The sequence below is a fragment of the Melospiza georgiana genome, chromosome 2 (genome assembly GCF_028018845.1).
Source record: "Melospiza georgiana isolate bMelGeo1 chromosome 2, bMelGeo1.pri, whole genome shotgun sequence".
NCBI lineage: Eukaryota > Metazoa > Chordata > Aves > Passeriformes > Passerellidae > Melospiza > Melospiza georgiana.
In genome coordinates, this window is record NC_080431.1 from 4478686 (window position 1) to 4495529 (window position 16844).

A 16844-nucleotide genomic window follows, 5' to 3' on the forward strand; every position below is an offset into this window, starting at 1 on the left:
GTTATCTAAGTAAATGTTATTGTCATAACATTTACTTAGAATTTATAGAATATTTTGAAGAGCAGTAAATGTTAGGTCTTTACATGTTCTGAATTAAGCTCTCCTTTTCCACTCATTCTGATTTCATGACTATTTCATAATGGCTTGAAACTTTTCTTTCATGTTGTTTTTAGTGGGGTTTTTTGTTTATTTACATGCATCATAAGCACTGACTCCAGGAACTAAATTCCAAAACCAACCTGAAGTGCCACACCTTTGAAAACCAATTTGTGTTTAACTACCATGTTCCACCTGCCCAGAGCTGTTGCACATCAGCACGTTTGACTGTCTTCAGGGCATTCACCTCCTTCCAATTTAACTTGAAGTTATAATAGAAAATGAACAAATCATGCTGATTCCTCCACAGTTCAGGTATGGTGCAATACCACTACATATTCATTGTTCTAGTAAACTTGTATAAAAACCAAAAATCTGTGCAAACTTGAACAGGATTTTTTTAAAAACACACACAAAAATGTCTTAAAATGTGACTATTATATGGGAAACACCTGTTTGGAATTTTTTGTCCACTTATGTGAGTCTCATTCTCCTTTAAAATTATTGGTTTGTCAAATCCAAAATATTCCACACTGGCAAGTACTGAGCACCTTGGGTAGATATATTTTGTATATTAGTTAACACCTCTTGTATTTTATTACACTCACAGGATTTGCATGCCTCAGGTTGCTTTTCAAAAAAGGACTGCAGGATAAAATAAAGTCTGAAGAGAAGACTGATGTGAAGTTGCATGAACAAAACACAAGGGAGGGCTGGAGAACAAGATCAGTAAAACTTCAACATTTATCAGAATTAGGAAAAAAGGGATGTAAGGGTGCATGTCTATGTTACAGTAGCACTGAGGAAAAAAAAAGAGGCCATATTACTTCCCCCTCCTTCCCAGCTTCCCTCCTCAGCCACACAAAACCCAAAACCAGCCTCATGAAAAGCTTGCAAGCTTTTATGGATGGTGCACCTTGGGGCAGCTGAGAACCTGGAGCACCATCAGGTGCCCATGAGGAATGTGGTGACCCCAAATTTCCCCTGGCAGGGAGCACCAGCTCATCCTCATGCACCTCCTGGACCTAAGGTGGGGTCATTTGTCCCACAAATGGCATTTATGGGAACATGTCTTCCCCACTATTCTACTGAAATCATGCACTCATTTGAATGGGAAAGGTAAATGCAGTCATACTGCCAAAGCACCAAGCAATGAAGGTAGTTTCAAATTGTTATTGCAACACAAACTAAAAATACCAAATATTTCAGAAAGATAAATATTATCTAATATGCAAATCACAACACAATTGATTTGCCTTGACACAGAAGAGTACTTATGCCAAACTCAAATACTGAACAGAAATATTTATTTTAGCAGCTGTATGAATTATTACAGCCTGGAAGCATCACTGTATGTGCATTCCAAAAGCATTAATTTTGCCTCCCTGTGTCCACTCACATAACAGGGACAGGCCCTCAAAGCTTCCAAACATTATTTTCAAACTCACCTGTAAATCAAAACATAATGCCTTATGCCAACACGCTGTTTCCCTGCTCTCCACTTTGCCAAAGCAGCAATTACCAGTCTAGCTTGATGAACAGTCTCTACAAAGAAGAGACTAATTCAGTGTATGGCTTAACCACACAGCACTGCTCAAATCCCAGAGCCTCCACACCACTTGTCATTAACTACACTACAGGTCACTCTCAAAATACATAAATCAAAGTCATGGCTTTAGGCTTACAGTGAGTCCTGCTGGAGCCAACTGGATTCATCAATACCAACAGCCCTGATAGTATTTAGCTCTAGTTAGCTAATTAGAGTGTTTGACAAACAAATTAATAGCAAAAAGCACATGCAAAACCTCTGCAGTTCATCCTAGGAATTGAAGTTGCACGGCTGTTGTGCCCACACTTTGCAGGAACTGCTTTTGCTCTCTCTTCCTTAATAACTATCTCAAATCCAAGGAAGGATATTGCTTTAATGCCCTCAGCACACTGATCCAGACACTATTAACACCTGTAGGAACCACAAGACATGTCATGAGAATGCTTCTTTCTGAAGCTTAAATTATTTGATCTCAAAAGAGGAAAAGGCCAAATTCCAGACAAGCTGCTTTGTATGTTACAAATTGAACAAAAAATTGCCAGATGCAAGATCTGAAGAAAGAAACAGAGTTATTCACAGTGCAGACACTGATTCCATCCATCAGCATACGTATCCAAGGATCTATCATCTTGCTGCTCAGAGCTAACATAAAACTGTATTTGCTATCAGCCAGGAAAAAAAAATAATACAGAGTGCTTGGGCATCTGGGTCTTTAATTTGCAATAATTTAGGAACAGCAGAAAGTGAGAACCACGGGATAACTACACACATAAAGTACGACCTATAAGAGCTTTTCCACAAGATGTTCACAAGCCTGGCTTTGCCCATTTTAGCACCTATGCTGTGCTAAAGCAGAAAAGGCATTGATCAGCTTTTCCATGAAATAACCAGAAGGGGTTTACTAGAAACAATGCTGAAGGGCAGCACGACTCACACCTGTGGCTGTGTTTGCAGAGCATTTGCTGGGAAGACATGCACATTGGATTTGCAAGTCCATGGACACAGCACTGAACACAGGAATGTCTTGTTCATTTCTCCAGCAAATCAGAGAAGAGGTAAACTTTTGCACACTGCCTCACTTTTTGTAATTTATTTTGATTGGAACTATTAGCTTGACAGGTGCAGAATCCTCTCAAAAACAAAAAAAAGCCATGATCTACTTAAAAATTACAGAGTAAAAGAAGACATTTGAAAAGATTAAGTCAAAAGATCTAACTAAAAATTTTCAAAAGTGATGCACAGAATACTTAAATTTTTAGTTGCCCATTCCTCAATAAAACACAAGTCTTATATATTCATATTTCTTTTTTTTTTTCCCCACAGAGAATTAAAAAACTAAAACCAGGACCCTGAATTTAGGGCCCTGTCAGTACCACAACCATGGGCCATGAATGCTGAGGCAGCACAAAGCAGCATTGCTGCCCTGCTGCCTCTTACACAGCTACACAAGAGAGTTGGTCTGCCTTAAAACTACTCCAGCTGCAAGGAGAAATACTAACCCAAATCTGTTTTTTAATCCAAGAGGGAGAAATGTTTACCCTGGTGAAACACACAGGCAGCAAGGTCACAGAAACAAACAAATGGGAAAGATGGTTCCAGCAGGAATATTGCCTCAAAACTTTCACTGTCTACAGCTTCAGTCCACTCCTGTGTTACACACCCATCTTATGAATTCTGGCATGTAAATTGTGTGACAAACAGAAGAAATTAAAAATTAAAATCTCACAACAGCTATTTATTTCCTCTTTGGGACACTGACTCTCAGCACTAATGCTGACAACTTTTATCAAGTACATTTACATATGCACATACCCCACCAATGCCACTCTGGAGAATACTCTGATTTCTGGTCTCACACAGGCCATTTCCATGCTCAGAAATGGAAATGTGATTCCTACACTGTCAAATTTAACTACAGAATCACTTATTTTCATCAGATGCATTGAAAAAGGCATTAGAATTGCAAGGTTTTGAAAGTAAAGAAAATGAGGAGTTGTTGACTGAGAAGCAGCAGCAGAATAACAAATACAATTATACAAGTAAGTAGTTTAGCACAGACCCAGCTTAGAGCACTAAACTCCAAATTCAAGGAACTGCTCACCTAAGAATTTAAAAATAACTACTAATAACTCTAAGATGTCAGTAGACCAATCTACAGAAATTAAACAAGCACACCTCATAAATGTCTGAGACCTCTGAATAAAGCCCCTGTAGGCTGATCTAGAGCATCAAGCCAGGCTGAAAACTGGAATTCTCAAGGGACACTACAGCTCTGGTGACATTAACAACAGATCAGAACTGAAGCTGTTTACAAGCAACCACACAATAACCCTTAGAATTCTTCATATATATATATAAAATGTATATATATATAATGTATATATATAGGTATAGTATATATATAGGTATATATGAATATGATATATAAACATATATTTTTATGCATGTTTTATGTTTTATATTAAACATTCATATTATATTATAAACAGTATATATGTTTATATTAGGGTGTTTTTTTTTAGTAAGGTAGTGATCTCGGATTTCTCAAAGCTTCTAAGTCTACTGTTCTGAAAATAGTTTACATGTTCTGTTTTCCTGCAGAAAGGTACCACAACAGTGCCAACCCAGTGGAAGAAATAACATAAATAGCAAGTCAGCATACAGTGCTGTTTTCATCACTCTTGTGATCAAAAGGCAAGTTGCTGTAGTGAGGATGAAGAAGCAAGAAAAAAAGTAAAGCCCCTAAGTGCCAGGATACCATCATCCCCAAAAATGCAGCCAGGAACAGCCCAAGAGCTGCCAACTGACCACTGCTGCTGACTTGAATGAAAATCATTCCCCAGCCTTCTTAGGAAGTCAGTCACCACTGAAAGAAGAGCAATTCAGTATTCAGAAAAACCCCCTCAAGCTAAGCTCTCCAGCAACACTCAATATTGCACTGACATTTTAATACTGCACAGAGTTGATCTAACATGCCATTTTAAAAGAAGGACCTGTATTCCACATTGCTTTCACAATCCCTCCCCACCACAGAGAGATTACTCATTAAAAATGCAGAGAAAGTTAGCAAATTCTATGGGATTTAACTAAGTCAGAGGCAATTAAAAAAAAATCCTCTGTGACATTCCAGTTCCAACAAGCCTCACAACACTGGTGAAATGCATGTAAAAAGGTTACAAAATTCAGAGCCCTGCATGAGCCTGCAAGAAGCATGAATACGAGCATCTTTTCCATCCAATGTCACAGTCTCAAAATGACAAGCCCTTTTTTGCCTGCCTACCAGCGAGTCTACACTCCTCTTTTCTTCTTTTGAATTTTCCCCAACTTAAATTGAATGCAAATAAGCCAGGTGTGGTCCCCAGAGCAGTAATCTGCAGATAGTCCCCACCGAGTTCCCATAGCAACTTGCACAGCTGGCCACGAGAAAGAGGTTGTATCTGCTTCATATTGGCTACAGAGTTTAAACACTCAGCAAGTGAAACACCAATTACTGCATCTTGTAAAGGAAACATCTACTAAAAAGCACATCCATTTTTCCTTGATTAACACAGGAAAATAAACCTCTGGATATGTTCCTAGTCCAGCAATTGCTCAGCATGTAAAGTGAATATTTGTTATTTAGAAGAGGCAATGCCTGTGAGGGAAATGGCTTCTCTTTTCTGCTGCAAGGAGCTGAAGTTTAAGAAACACTACAGCATTTGGAAAATGCCTGTCATTCTGTACCTTGCCATCAAGAAAAAACATAGCTGGAAGAGAAAAGTCAGAAACTGAAATCCTTCTGGACAAGTTATAAGACTTTCACAAGACTACCTCTCTGACAAGTGCTTTGTAGTATTTCAAATTTTTACTGTACTCTTTCTAAGTCTGAGTGTAGAAGTCCAAAGTTACTGTGACTGACAAACAGCTGTTCACTCCATACAAAACCTGCCCTTTGTTCCTTACCTACAAACACAGATCCCTCCTTCTATTAATTGCATGCCTTTCTGCATCCTGCATGCACAGCTCTCTACTGCAGCCTGCAGCTCTTCACCCCAGCCCTCTCACTGTTTCCATGCCATTTCTCACCAAATCCAGCTGGCCAAACAACCAGGGAGAAGGCATGGGGCTGGTTTGGCACCAGGGACGACTGACTGGCCACATGTCAAGCAGAAAAGCCATACAGAGAAGGACCAGGCTTTCCCTGCTTTTCCTTTGGCACAGCCACAAACAAGAAATCTCTCCTCTCCTCAGACTGAGGGTTCAGGTAAGAACAAGGCTTAGGGGAAAAAGGATGGGCCCAAGAATCCCTGCTAATATCCTTTGGGAAGCAGGAATACGACAGCCAAGACCCTGCCCACTCTCTCCCACCCCCAATTCCAAATCCAAGACTTTTTGGGGCAGAGGATGTTACTAAACACGAAGCAACCTCCACAGATTTTTCTCTGCCATGAATCTGCACTAACATCCCATTGAAGCCCTGCAAGCTTTGGGGAACCAGCTTGCAGCAAGGAGTCCTACAGTCTAAGCATACAATAAAGAACATTCTTTTCTATTTTGCTTTGAATCTATCTTCTTCTGCAGCACCACTGTAATGCCCCCTGCTTCTTGCACAACAAGAATCTATGAACTGTAAGCTTCTATTCCCTCTCCATGACACTTCACTGACTTCTGCCATATCCCCCCTTAGCTCTGTCTTCCAGGATAGAGTCTGCACAGTTCTCCATTAAAAGTGTGAATGGATTCCATAAAATAATTCCTAATACTGCTTTTCTACATATTTTTTTAAATGTCTGAGGAGAAGAGCTGCACAGCCTAGTACCTAAGAGAAAGAAGCACTAATGGATTGTGGCACAATGCTATTTTTTCTTATATTTGCACTCTGATCTTTGCTTGTTAAGTCCTAGCATTTGATTGGATTTTTGACTACTTGTTGAGCATGAAAATACAGCAGCTATTTCCATGAAAAATTGTAAAATAAAAGATCTCATACATGAAGCATTAGGAACCTCTATATTAACTGCACATAAACTCAGGACTTTATCTCTTGTTCAAGAAGAACTTAGTATCATTGAAACATCTGTTCAATTTGGTTAAAATTTGACAACAGGTTTTGAGAGAGTGGAAAGGCAAAGTCAGACATAACACAAACCTCTCTTTCCTTTGGAAATCTGGTTAAGTAAAAATAACAACATGATGCTTATCAATCCCCAAAAGAGCAGGAGGTTGATAAGGAACAGCCTCAGTATCAGTCTCTCCTGTTTGTGCTGACTTTACCACGTGTCTGTCCTTGTACCTGGCACAATCATCTCTCAGTGATCTCTACTCTTCCAGGAGGGCATGGCAAGCCTGTCCAGGAACATTCAGCCTGTAACTTCACAAAAGGCCACCATTATGCCAGTTGTCCCATATGAGAATGCACATTTATCTAGGAAAGGGGAAATATAAACAACCAGGAGCAGTTCAATGTGCATATTGGACATTTAGCTATAAATTTTATTCCTCCATAACATTTACAAGACACTGCATACCTGTGAGCTCTTCCCATTATCCCACCTGTGGGAACGAACTTGAATCCATCACTAACTTGAAAGCTGCTTATTTGCTTAAGTACTTTTGCTTTTCTTCTCTACCTTTTCTGCCTCCCAGATTTCTTTTCTTTTTCTAATCAGCAGCACTTCAAAGAAACAGCTGAGCTGGTGGCATTAAAATGACCAGGGAAACACACAAAGCTTTAGCAGGGCACAACCACTGAGCAAGAGAAACATGCCATTTAGTGTTAAAAATGATGACTGTAAGCCCACTCAGCTGGGGGAAAAAGAAAAAATCACAATTTATTAGAAGGAAGAAAAAAATAGTATTCCCCTATTCTCTCACCTGGCATAATTTGCACTTTAAGAACCACACCATATTAACACTGACAGTCCACTGCATATTGATAAAAGCCAAAGACTTAAAAACTGAAGGCACTCAGTCTGTATTGCAAGCCAGTAAAATTGCACATTTCACAGGAAGAAACAAAAGGGGAATAAAGAACTGGCAGAGTCTGAAGCCTGAGAGGCTGAAAAATGGAGAGATTTTATACTGAAAGTGAACATGCAATTTTGAAAGAATTAGTAGTAATATCAGCTAATACTGGTATAACAAATAAATATTTAATGTCAAATTAAATAAAACAAATAAAAATTTAATATTTAAGGAGGAGACACTCTAAATGCAAATTTACCCAAGCACACACACACATGCTCTCAGCTCTCACTCATATATATCCCTTACACCAACAAAGAGGCAAGTTTTGTACATCTCAAAAATATAGAAGATTTCAGTACATATTGATTCTGTCCTCTACAGCTCTCATCTGTGTTGTGGTTCCTTTCACGATGTTTGTTGCATGCTGAGGACAAACCTGCACTGAAATTGTCCATATGCAACTCAAATGTCATTTGACCAACTCTAACCCTACACACGGTTCTTGCTATGAACAGGGGATGGAGGTGAAGGGGGGAGGTCACAGGGAGGAGCCAAGGTTTTGCCTTCTGATGAGATCTGGAGACAAACACAACATTTCTGTAATAAAAGGAGGCCATTGAGCACCTCCTGTGTAACTACAGCCTCAACTTGCAGGTGATGGATGGGATTAAGAACAGTCTCATTAACACACTCTAATAGACAGAGCTATAAACCATTCTCTTAGCTTCAGTGTTAACTGGCAGTTCATTTTTTATTAGGCATGCCCTAGGACTGAAATCACCAGCATCAGTTTCCAGTCAGTGGATCTTTCTGTGCACCTTGGGCTGGTTAAAGAGGCTCCCTTAATCATGAGACCCCTTACAGTTAGCAGTCACTGTTCACCAGGTCCAACTTGGTGTAACCAAAAATTCAGAATTTTCAATTCTGAATTTTAATTCCAGTTTGACAGGCTTTTCACATTCTAAATCCATCACATCTCTGGCTCTGTTAGCAACTCTCCTGATGTTACAAATTTCCTAGCAGCACCATAAGGTTGGACTCAACCACATTAGTAACTCAAGTATTGTGTTATCACAGGTATTGCCTCACTCCAAAAGCCATTTCCTGACTCTAATTCATCTCAACTCATTTTTAGAGTCTACGTGCTTCAGAGCACAAGCTCCTCCACCAAAAGTGAAACCTACATCTTTTTTTGCTAGGTGTTTAGCAGACACTTTATTTAGCTGAATTAAAATACATGGATAAGTTCCCAGAAAAAAAATGGTGACTTAGACCCCTTTGGGGTGCAGCAGTCATGGACCTGACAGCAGTAACCACCAATATTTGCATCCAATGAAAACTTCACCACTAAATCTTCCATACTTCTTCTACACTGGCAGATACAGAAAGCACTTGCTGAAGAAAAAGACACAGCCAGTAGATTTTGACTTTCCATTAACAACTGTATTGAAATTTTTCAGTTGTCCTGTCCTTAATCCTTTTAGTACGCGTTACTATTGATTTTGTATCACTTTAATTTGGTAATCAATGAAGTAAGCCATTCTAAATCAGATACATTATAAAAGAGTGCATTTTATCAATACAATTACAAAACAGAGCTTTAATCTTAACAAGAACTGAAAAGGCTTACAGCAAATTCATCTGAAAAGACTTTCTCTCCTGCCCCAGAAAATTGTATGAATTGACATTAGATTATTTTTATTGACCAAAAATTGTCTATCAGCAAATAAAATTATCTTGTTACTCAAGTGAGTGCAACTGACCTCCAGCATTTAAAATAAAACTGCCCCGTTTTTGACATTATTGACTCACTCATTTTTCCACCCTCTCTCTACAGCTTCCTTGGTCACTTAAGATTTACCAACACCAACAAACACATAAAATCAACAAATTAGAGAGGTTTCTTTCCAGTCAGTCTGAACTACTAAATGCAAGCTGCCTTGTCTGGCACAGTTTAGAAATCCAACTCATACAGTCTCTCCAGCATTCCTCTTCCTCCCCACTCACACTTACTCTGAGAATGGCATTTTCTCCCCATTTTCAGGAAACGCTTAAGGCCACTCAAAAGCAGGTGAGCAGGTGTAAGAACAGAGGTGTTCACCCTTCTGCACATTTCAGAAAGTGTGCAAGGACTACAACTCCACAGGCTGCTCAGTCAGCCTAACAATTGTCTCTCACCAAAGAGGGGAGTGGAAATTCCATTTTTTCCTCTGTTTTGGGGGCTTGGTGTGGCTTTTTGGCACTACTGTATCAGGCCAGAGAGGTGTCTAAGTAGTGCAGGAATTGATAAATGGGGAGAGGTGCTGCTGTGGTGGCTCACTTTGGCTCATGAAGTCCCATCTCTAGACACATTCATCCTACATCATGCAATCATAGCAGGTGCTGTATGCAAATTTTGAAATAAAGGCATTCACTGGTAATACTTGAGCTTTATCAGCTTGCAAAACACCATCAGGAAAAACAGATCAGAGCATTCCAAACAGTTCCCTGTGTACTTGTATTTCATTAGCTGGAGAAAGGTAATTCCACATGACTACATCAGCCAGTGCTTCCCAAGCCTTGACACTGCCTCTGCTCCTTATCTGCTAACCAGGACACAACCACTGGGGAGGGGAAAAACCAGACTGCTATTTCAGAAGGAGAGCACAGAGGGCAAACTGACGAGGCTGGAGCTGGAATCCTCCTCAGCCAGCAGAAAGACACTGAAGGCCAGATCTCCATGTGGACTCCTCTTTGCCTCATCAGGAGGGGGAGCCATATAAGGTATTTATTATGATTATTCTTAAATTATTTTTTTTTAGTATCTAAAAATCTATAGCATCCTTCTAAACAGCAGAGCATGGACAGCTATTTGTCTGTCAAGCAGCTTTTGCTGATGAATAGTAGATACCCAGTAGCAGAGGAACAATTTTAAATAAGTCATGTGAGTTTATTCTTTCATTTCCCTCATTTTTGTATTAAATTACCAGCCATCAATACTTGTCCATCCACCATGAGCTGTTCTTTCAGAGACTGGCTGCAAGAGTCAACAGGCAGACTCCAATATCAGAAAGTCTCTTTAAACAGCATTCCTCATAATTCCTCTTTCATATTTTACTTCACTATGCAAGTTTGAAATCCTACAGCATACAGCTGACAATAATCTACCCTACATGTGCAATGAATCATCAGTTTGCCTATTAAATTAATAATCAAATTAATGATTAATTTATTAGGGGTTTTGTCCTGCTAATTACAGAAAAATATGTATCATACTATAAAGGCCCTTTTTATTGCTGCTGAGATCACCTTATTTGGTTAGAGCACCAATTTTTACTAATAATTTTTTTTCAATTATCACACTTGAAATCAGACATACATTCAGTTCTCAATCATGTGCCCACCATTTTAGCTGAATTTTTAAACCTCCCCAGCACCAACTGGACGTTCCACATGCTCCTCACTTACAAATTTCACCACACACCCCTACTGCCAATAATCACCCTAGTTATTTCTTTGTCAGGTTTCTGGTTACACTTTGATGGTGGCAGACCCTGCCCTTTCTCCAGAGACTCTCTCCTGGAAAGACATCTCGTGCACAACTCAATTTAAACTTTGCTTTCCTAAGGAGTCTTTCCAACTATTTCTATTCAAATCAACAGATAGCATCTGTTTAAATGGTCCTAAGAATTGTTGCAAAGAGATGAACTGCTGAACCTAAAACTTGCCTCATGTATGACTAATATGAGGTACAAGAAACCTCACAGTGGACACCCATGGAATAGCCCACTTACCAGAGAAGTTTCTTCCTAATCCCCTTTGGTTAGCACTTTATTTGTTCCCTGTTGTATAATGGTTTTTCAATTCTTTACAAAGGCTTTACAAAGCTTTCATTTAACCTAGCATAATGTACTGTAAATGAATAATCCCTTTTCTTTCCTGATCCTGTTAATCTTTTGGCCTCCGTTACATCTCACAGCAGTGAGATGCAAATGTTAATTATGCAAGAAGTAGAAGATCTGTATTTTGATTTCCATCTGTCCAATACAAGTCCAGAACAAGACACAGATAACTGAGTGCTTTCCTATCACCATGGGAACATGATTGCCAGGAACACACCAAGAACGTCTCATATTGACTCCCAGAAGCCCCAGTCAAGTACCTTCTATCCATAAGAGCCTCCTTTATCTCCTTTGTTGATTCATATTTTTCACAAACCCCTGGTTATTCTCACTGTAACTCCATCTTTCTCAGGGCTGCAGAAACATTGTCTTACTGACATAACATCTACCTCTTGTTTGCATCATGGATGCCAATTATCCCACCTACAAAACACATGTAGATGTAGAAATAGTTGAAACATCTTATTCATGTGATAGTGAAAACAACCAAAGTTGACAAAGTTGTAGGGCAACCCCCTTTTCTCCTGGCCATCCCTGCCATGGGGTCACACCAGCACTCAACTCACCCCATGGCTGGCATGATTAGCCCACAGAACTGGGCATCAGAAAATTAACCCTTCTGAAAATCCATTCTGGCAGCTCAACTCCCAAGGCTGAGCTCAGCTCCCATGGCTGCAAAATCAGACAAGCCCAGCAGAGCAAATGCCACTGAGGTTGGGACCAAGCAGAATCAGTCTAGTTTGGTTTGAATTGTTTAAACCACAACCTCACAATATTTTTGGATTTTATAACAAAGCCAATCTTAGGACTGTCCAGCACTGAAAAAGAAAAGGTTCATTTTCTTTCCATCCCCCAAGGACAACAAGTTGGCTCTCCCTGTTCCCTCACACTGCCATCCCTGGTGCTCACCTAACCACAGGGGGAGACCATTTTAGTTGGCAGTCCAGAAGAAAACCAACTTAACAGAAATTTTGCTTCCTTTCAAGTTAAATCAGCCATGTGTGGTAGCCAAAGACTGAAAACAGATACAAGGGCAGAGGCTGAATCATGAAGGAGTGGGAAAGGAAGGAGAAGTGCCCTGTCCTTCCAGTGGCAGGAAACTTTAAAAGGTTTGTCACAGCTTCAGCATGAGTGTGAAGAGCCAGGGACAGCAATGTGATGGCTCAGCACTGTTGGAAGGAGGGCACACCCACACTTGGATTTCCCACCATTATTGGCTACACTGTGCTGGCTTTGTCACCACACCCCTCCAGAAGGGTATTTACCTTGTCAGAACAGTAGAAGACTTTGCAAAGGAAGAGGAGCAAAGACAAGATGATGAAGCTGAAGGTAAGGAGCAAGGGCAGTCCCACTTCAGCTTCAGAGAGCTGCTAAATTGGCTTAGCCAAGCTTGGAACCATGACTTAAGTATGGACAGTTCTGTTTCAGAAGGAGATGCATTGTTATACTGTAAAGTGCCTAAAAAAAGAGTTGTAATCAGATATACCCATAGAGGAGTCACTCAAGTCACCATCATTACTGCTCTTCTCCAGTACATTAGTCATTGTAACAAATCAGCTTTCCCCTTAAACAAAACATTCAGCAGTGACCACCCAGAAGTCTTACATTGCCAAATACATTTGCACCTTTATGTTCTGAGCCTCCTTCAAATCCAAAGCAATGTGCAAAATGCAATGCATGAGGCATTGTCCAGAGAAACCCACTGAAGCTGTAGCCACGGAATTGGGACATGTTTTAGTCAACAGTGACTCAAGACATCCAATGCAATTCTCATCTCTTAGAATTACTAGTTAGATTTTGTTGAATAGTTCATAGTTAAGCATGTTAAAAATTAGTTGATAGGCTGCTCTGAATGAAAAATAACACGGCTGAGCTCTATCAACTCTCTTAGCAGCAACAGAGAATGAAAAGATATCTATAAACCCTTCATTTTTTCCAGGGGCTTCCAATACTTGCCCTGGTAATGAAGAACAAGACAGAGCACACCATACCATATTCTGGACTGAATTAGTATCTGATATGTGTAATAGTCTAATAGAGGAAGTTCCCAGAACAAAAGCTGGCATAGCACTGCTCAATTTCAGTTTTCCTTACTATCTCAATCTATTTAGACACTACCTTCTTTCTCAGAACAGAAACTTCCAAGAAAACATGGTAAATTTATACTGTTTTCATATTTCAGTTAAAAGTTAGCCAAAACTTTTTTCCTCTAGAAGCAACACAAGATATAAATGTTATTAGAACACAGATAGTGGAAATGTAAATCACTGGGCATCAAAATTACTCAAGGTTCTTTCCTGAATTGTTTGCATCTTGCAATTGTTATATTTTGGAATTTTTTTAACCAGATTATTAAAGCAAGAGTTTGCCCCTTTTGGTAGATACATCAGAGACTCAACCCACAAAAAGCAGTTCTGCACAGTCATTTCCAGAAAAGCTAAAAATCTGTTTTACCTCAGAACCAGAATTCACGTGGCAGTGAATCTATCTTTTGGCAGCCACGTCCTCTGAGCCCAATTCTGTGTCTGCCCTGCTCCAGCCCTACCCTACACCCTCACTTTCACCAGTACAATCATTTGTGCAGTGTCCCACAAACACAATCAAAGAATTGATACAGATTACAAGTAACTGTACAGCTCACTATACAAAATACTTGTCTACCTTAAGGGCATTTTGTATATACATACACACATATATATATATATAATAGGATAGATTAAAGATGGGTTTCTCTGATGTACTGAACTTCTGCAATAAGCATGTTTATAAAGATCTCTGCATTAATTTTCTAACAATTGAGGCATCTCATGTTCTTACTGAATTCCTTCCTTTCATGTGAATGGTAGCAGTTTGCTGTACCTGCCCAGTCACTGGGGAATCCCTAAGAAACCATTCTCCTTGAGACTTCCATGCCCCTGAAAAATGTAACCAACTGGACAGTGGATGCAAAAAAATGACAAGAAATGGAATTAACAGTCAGCATAACCTAATCATCTCAATGTTCTTTGAAAAACAGGATTAAACATCCCCCTGCCCAAAAACTCCTGCCACCCTTTGAGGTTTAATAAAGCTCAGAGACTTTTTGTATAAAAATCTAATTTAGAGCTTGTAAACAGGTTAAGAAACAACAAAAATATATTACCAAAGAACAAAAATACAACCTTTTGTCAGTACATCATCTTTTTCCCTGCCACCTAGAAAGTATGTAAAGGTGGATTTAATCTCCTCTTAAATACCTCTTTCTGTTCTCTCCCATTCTGTAGCACGCTGTGTTTATTTCCTAGCCTCTCACCCTTAACTTGAGGGACAGGCTATTCTCTTAAATCCACCTTATTAGCTTCACAAATGCACAGTACACCAAGGTCAAGGTATAAGGCAAAAAATCCTAGGGCTCAAAGCAGGTACAAAGAGTGGAAATGCTTGAAATAAGGACTGAAACAGTACATGCTCTAGGAGGGCATGCCTCAAAGAGCCACATTCACACAAAGGGGAAAAGAAAATGTTGCGCTCCAATTTAATCAAAATCCACTGGACACAACAGCTGACTCTGCAGCCCTGGTGACCTGAAGAGTAATTTTATTAGTTATACGGAAATATCCATTTTCAAGTTCCAACTGCTGCTCGTCTCTACTTCCCCAGCTTGCCCATGAAGAGGAGAAAATTCACACAAGCAGCATTTTTACAGGTTCCTCCTTAAGGAACACTCTGAAATAGAATAAGGGAGTTCCCTCCCTTTATTTGGAACTATACTATTTTAAAATAGCACATGCTGAAATGCAAAAGACTTATTTTAACTTTAAATCAGCACTGGCACTAGGAACTTCTATGCACATAAGACAAGTTCAAAACATCTGAAAAAACAATACTGGAAACTTCAGCACACATATTTTCTTAAAATCCAGATTTTGGTACAGTTTACATAAATTTATAGCAGGCGTGAAGTAGGCAAAGCTGTCCCAGTAATGCTTTAAGTACCTGCTGAACAATTGTGTTCAGTTGTGTTCCATTTTCACCACAAAAAATACAGTTGTTATCTCTGAGAGCAGACATTACACCGCATATTTTACACACAGATAAATGTTAAAAAACATTTCTGTTATTTTAATAGCATTTTGCCATTTCTATACTTTTAACTTGTGTCTTTAGTCGTGGCTTCCCTAGGAAGAAAAACAAGAACATGAATGTGATGCTCTTTTCTTGTGTAACACCTGAAGAGGTTCTGCTGCCTGCAAGTCCCATTAACCTTCCTCAGCCACTGACCAGTAAAGCTGTTTGCAGCAAGGGCACCTCACTGGTGCCAAAGCAACACTGCATAATACACATCTGCTTTGTATTTGGAAAATCGTTTGCCATTACACAAGTTTGATTCTTGTAATACAAAGAACTTCAGTTTTACAGCTATGAATGGCATAAATCACTATACCCTTGATTTCTTAAAAATTAAACATGAAAAGTAAAGTGAATATTTAAAGCTCTTCCTTCTAAACAAAAATATTGCAACAGAAAACAATTGAATAACTCATACAGCAAAAACACAGCCACGTTTTCTCCATGAAACAAAAGAGAACCGAGTTCCCCCGCCTTCACTAGATTAATTATTTCTCTACACTTGCCTTGTGCAAACTCCAGCTTGCTTTGAACCCAAGACCTTTATGGCTCAAGTCCCAGGAGATGCTGAGAAGGTGCTCTCAGTGGAGCAAACTTTTCCAGAGAAATCACATTCTGATTCGAGAGAATTCATTTCTTTTGGCCTTTGGGGGAACACTGCAGGTCCCATGTATTTGTTCAAGTCTTTACCTAGCAGGAGCAGAATCCCTTCTAGGCTTTGTCAGGTTCACGCTGATCTTGCAACATCTGGCTGTGTACAGCCACACTGTTCACATATTTTTAATTCTGTACAAGCAATTTTTAACCCAATCTTTAAAAGAACACTGTTTTCCAGATTGTTAAAACAGGCATTTAAGAGAAGCCATCAAGTAATACTGTGTCAATAACACACAGTTAAAATATAATGCATTGAACAACAAAGAAACAGCTGATTAGTATTAAACAAGCATTTACATCTACAAAGTTACAATAAGATAAAGCTTAGGAGATGGGAGTGAAATGCTGTGTAGGCATATCATAATACTGAGAATAAAATCACAGGATAAGAAAGGGATTCTAAGTGGCACAAACCCAACTTTTACATATATGAAATATTATCTTTCAGGATTTTTTTCTAAGAGTAAAGTAAAAAAAAAAACCCAAAAAGGCTCCAGAGGATGACAAAGAAATTCATTTAAGAGCAGCTCTTCCATTCTGAACAGCCACAAACCCAGCACCTACACCATAACTGCTGACATAATTAACTCAGCAGTCAGAAACAGTGG